The sequence below is a fragment of the Jaculus jaculus genome, chromosome 12 (assembly GCF_020740685.1).
Source record: "Jaculus jaculus isolate mJacJac1 chromosome 12, mJacJac1.mat.Y.cur, whole genome shotgun sequence".
NCBI classification, from domain to species: domain Eukaryota; kingdom Metazoa; phylum Chordata; class Mammalia; order Rodentia; family Dipodidae; genus Jaculus; species Jaculus jaculus.
This window is the reverse complement of record NC_059113.1, coordinates 39,049,132-39,054,639: the sequence shown is the minus strand read 5'-3', so window position 1 is coordinate 39,054,639 and position 5,508 is coordinate 39,049,132.

The window sequence follows — 5,508 nt, the reverse complement described above, 5'->3', positions numbered from 1 at the left end:
GATGTTTTCCTGTTATCATTCTACTATTGAATAAAGTTTACCTGTGTTATGTGTGATCAGAGAATAGGTATTGCATGACCTGAACTGTATATGATTACTTCCTTATGCTCCAGGCTGAACAATGTCTGTTCACTGATCTGGCATAGGTATGGCTCACCTTGATAGTTTTCCATGTGTACTTCAAAAGTGATGGCTGCTGTTCTGGGTGGGGTGGGCTCTACCAACATCAGCTGGATCCACTTGGGTCACAGTTTTGAGTTCTGACTTCTTGCTGATTTTCTTTATGCCAGTCTATCAACTACTGAGAAAGGAGTTGAGGCCTCTTAAAAAATTGTGATTTTTTTTCCTATCTTTATTTCTCTTTCACATATGTCAGGTTTTGCCTCATGGTTTTTGAACCTCTGTTACTTGGTACATATGGATATATGATTGTTCATTGTCTTGGTGAATCAACCCTTTTATCATTATATAATGATGTCTTTCTCCATCCTTGGCAATTCTCTATGCATTTTTTTTAAAAAAATGATATTTTATTTATTTATTTGCAAGCATTGAGAGAAGAGAGACAGACAGAAAAAATGGGTACACCAGGACCTCTAGCCTCTGCAAACAAACTCCAGATACATGTGTCACTTTGTGCACCTGGTGTACATGGGTACTGGAGAATCAAACTGAGGTTATTAGATTTTGCAGTAAAGCACCCAAACTGCTGAGCCGTCTCTCCAGCCTTGCCTTTTCTTTTTCCACCTTATTTTCCAAGACAGGGTCTTGGGCTGAAGCTGGAGCTCATCACTTTGGCTAAGTTTAGCAAGACACAAAATCCCAGGGCTTCTCTTGACTCAGCCCCCCTTACCCCCAGTGCTGGGATTACAGGTGAGTGCCACTGTACTAAGCTTGTGTGAGGGTGTTGGGGATCTGAACCCAGGTCCTGATGCTTATATGCAAATGTGTTACTGGCTGAGCCATCTCCCTAGCTTCCTAGTGTCAACTCTTGTCCTCCTGCATCCTGCCTCAGTTTTTCTGAGTGCTGGGATTACATGCGTGCACCACCATACCGAGTCTCTTCTCTTTGTTCTTAATAATGTTAGTCTCTTGTTTTGTCCTCCCAAGTCTTCAACTGGCACTGGAATGCCCCAATAGCTGTGGAAGGGGAGTTCTAACCTTCCTGACAAAGGGGCTGGCTAGTGCAAAGAAGGAGGGACTGAGCTCATTGTAGTAGCACATACCTGTGATCTCAGCTACTTCCAATGCTCATGTGAGAAGACTGAAAATTAGAGTCTAGCTTGGACAACTTAGTGAGAAATTTCTTAAAATAAAATGCAGTGCTGGGTCGGGGGTGGGGAAGGCTAAAGATGTAACACAGTGGTAGATTCTTGCTAGTGAGGCTTTGGATTCATGGGCTCAGCACTGGGCTGCAGGTAACCTTCAGTGGCAGGTGATCAGTGCAGAGCGTTTCTTGGAGGCATTTACAGTGCTGCCTCTTCTGACAGACACTGAGAGAAGACAGATGTTCTGCATGGGTGTGTCCTCAGTGTGGGCCAGGGTGTGGAACTCTTATGAGGGCCCATTTCTTTTGTTGTTTGTTTTCTCCTGGGTTTTGGGACAACTATCTAGACACTTTTATCATTACTTAGAAAATGTTAAAGCGAGCCTGGGCTAAACCTGCTGGAAAATCCGCAGCTGAGTCAGGGAGCAGGGTGGTCAGGCCACCATATAATTTTCACTCAGAAAACAGAAGCTGGGAGGTGTGGGGGTGGGGTGGGACCTGGAAGGCGCTGCATGTTGTAAATGGAGCTGCTCTGCCTTTCTTGTGGTTCTGTTTGCACAGGATATTTTTTTTTCCATCCATTTACTTTTAACATGTTGATATCGTATTTGGAGTGAGTTTCTTGTAGATAACATAGCTTGTGTAAGTAAAACATTTCGATTTGGATGGGTGTCTATCTTTGGACTTGTGTGTTGGATTCCAGCCTATCATTTGACCACCCGGCTTCCCTCTGTTCTCCGTTTTCTTCTTTCCGCTTTCCTGGTTTGTTTTCATTCAAGCAGCTTTTAGTATTGCATTTTAATTTTCCTTTTGTGTTTTTTACTATATCTTTTCAAAATAAAAATAATTGATTCTTCGAGGCTTTACCCAAGATGCTACAATGTAATTACTATAGTTACCTGTTCTTTGTTAATTGGAACTAACATTTCATCTCTTCAAGAAGCAGGGAGAGATTGTCCTTCACAGAGGTCATCTTGCCCTTCTGCTCTGGACTGGAATGGCTTGGGTCTTACACCCATCGACATCAGGTATGTTTTCAGTTTCTGGTGTTTTATAGAGAGGAAATCCTGCAATATGGATTATTTAAAGGAAGGAGCCCTGTAATATGGACTCTATGTAGAGAGGAAATCCCACAACATGGATTCTATATCTGACCTCAATATTTGATTTCAATGAGCATTACTATTTGAAGATTCAGTCTTATTGCCTGTTGGGAGTTTGTTTCTTTTCATTACTGAGTTGTATTCCACTGTAGATGTATAGCAATCTCTTTGTTTACTCAGTTATGGATTAATGGATATTTGAGTCATTTCCAACTTTTGGCTGTTACACATGAAGCTGCTGCACTTATCTATCAATCTTTGTATGGACTGGAAAGGCTAGAGAATATCTTAAGAATTTTGTATGGACTGGAATGGTTAGAGCATATCTTCAGTACTTTGTATGGACTAGAATGGCTAGAGCATGTCTTAAGTACTGTTTGAATTTAAGGACCTGTCAAATAATTTTCCAAAATGGTTGTACTGTTTTCAATCTCCATCAGCACTACCTGAAAGTTCTATTTAGTCTCTGTCCTTGAGGATCTTTCAAATACTGTTGATTTCCCCATATTGTCTTTGGTGAAGTGACTGTCTTCCTTTCTCCTTTCTTGGTAAGTTTTGAGGCTTATATATATTTTTGGCAGAAACATTTTTGATGCAGTTTTAACTTTTATGAAGTATCATTTATTTAATTTTTATTTATAGATTATACTTTTGATGTCATGCTCAACTTTTTGTCTCACCTAAATATCATAAGATTTTATGATATTTTAAAGTTTTTAGTTATATATTTAGATATATGATCCATTTGAGGTAATTTTTATATAAGATTTAGCTGTGTATTGAAGTGTTATAGGGTTTTTATATAGGTACATGGTTATACTAATATCACCCATTACAAGACTATATTTTTGACCAGGGCTTGTAGCTCAAAGGTAGAACACTTGTGTAGTATACCAGAGGCCCTGGGTTCAATCCTCATTGCTGAAAGGAAAAAAGAGAAGACTATTTTCTTGACAGAATTTCCTTTCCATTGTTTTCAAATAAAAAGAAATTCTTCATATATTTGTAGGTCTATAGTTGGACTTTATGGACCTAATTGTCTTTCTTGTTGCCTATATTACATGTTCTTAGTTGTTATGGCCACATAATGAGTCATGAAACCCAGTTGTGACAATTCCTTTGCATTTCCATGTAAATTCAGATCAAAAATTTCAATTTCTTTTTTTTAAATTGATTATGGACACACTTAGTTTGGAAACATTACATGTTGGAAGAAATTTCAACTTCCTAAAACAAATTCCCATGAGTTTTTGATTGGGATAGTTTGAATCTATAGGCCAACCTGGAGAGAATCAACATCCTAACCAAGGTAAGCTCCAGGTCCATCAATATAGTGCATCTTGCTATTTACTTTGTTTTAGCTTCTTTAATAAAGACATATCTTTTCCTTTAAGTTGTTCATGTTTTTAATTTCTCTCAAAAATATTTTGGTTAGCTGGGCATGACGGCACATGCCTTTAATCCCAGCACTCAGGAGGCAGAGGTAGGAGGGCTGATATGAGTTCAAGGCCAACCTGAGACTACATTATGAATTCCAAGTCAGCCTGGGCTAGAGCAAGACCCTACCTCAAAAAAAACAAAATTAAAAAATAAATAAAATAGTAAATAATATGCTTATGTAAATAAATGCTTAAAATATTTTAAAATATTTTAGTTTTCAGTGTAAAGGAATTTTCTTTTTCTGAAGGTAGTTACATGCACATTTAATCTCCTTGATAGATGAGGCTGTTCTGGTTATCAGTATCTTCTTGAGTATTTTCAGTCTGTGTATTTCTAGGGAATTTGTGCATTTCTTTAAATTTGTTGAGCTTATTGGTGTGAAATCAGTTATGATATTCATTTTGTATCCTTTTAGCATTTATTAGATCTTAAAGTGTCTACTTTCTCATCCCTGCTACTGATAATTTTTGTCTCATTTTTCCTCATCAGTCTGGCTAGCAGTTTATGAATTTTGTTTATCTATTGGGAAGCCAATGTTTGGTTACCCTGATTCAATCTTTTTTATTTTTATGTTTTTTACTTATTGCTATTTCATAGGTCCTGTTTGTCTTTGGCTTTGTCATGTAGAAAGGGAAATCAATCCTTATTACTGCATCCTGGCTAAATTGGGTCATTCCAGCCTGATTTTAGTTTAGAGAGTCCCTCAGATTTTGGTATAGTAAGAATCACTTGGTGGAGGTGATTAAAATACAGATGTTCTCCCAGTTCCATGAGGCCTAGGAAGAAGCAAGGAATCTGTGTAGAGGGCCTCTGACCACAATTTCCCAAGTGTGGACTTCAAACCCATCCTTTACCTGTTACTTATGATGAAGTATGCTTTATGGATCTCAAAGCGTCCTGGAGTCAGATTGCAGTCCTGCCTCTACTTGTCTTTGAGTCCTGGCCAAGGTTCTTAACTTCTCTGGGTCATCTGTCATGGCTTTTCAAGGTTATGATATCTGTCAAAGGAGATGAACTATGGAAGGTGCTGACACATGATGTGATAAGCACTCAGTAGATACCATATTATCACATGTTATATCACCTGATAGCCAGAAGAACCCATTGTACAGATGACAATGTAAAGGACGACATAAGAACAAAACTATTTGGTCAAGAGAGATGGCTGGAATCCAGGTTTGATTTCTAGTCTAAAACTTTGTATACCTTGGTTGATTCTGTTAGGTGGGTGTCTACTAGCAAGTGGATAAGTACCACAGTTGTTGGGGAGGCACATGCGTATGTGCACATGGGTGCATTTGTAGTAATCAGTGACAACTTTGCCTTACCCTTTGCCTGAGGCCATGAGGTGCAAGCCAGCTATTAACTTCCAATTCACATTATGGAGTCTTCTATTTTTCCAGGTCCTGGACTACAATCCAAGTTAAGGTTCCTATACATGAAGTTCACTCCTGATGCTTATTCTGCTTCTAGCATCCAGGGAAATGGAATCATGTGTGACTATGTGGGGAGCAGAACTCTGCCCTTATGACACAGTTTCTGTGCTACATGTTGCAGTTCCATCCTCTCCCCTCATCGGTCCTAGTACAGCGCACTCAGAAACTCTTCCAGTAGAAAGCTGGTCATTATACATAGCAGGGTCTCTTCACGGATAAGGTAAGTTACAAGCACACAACTTCGAGTCACTCAACTTGCTTC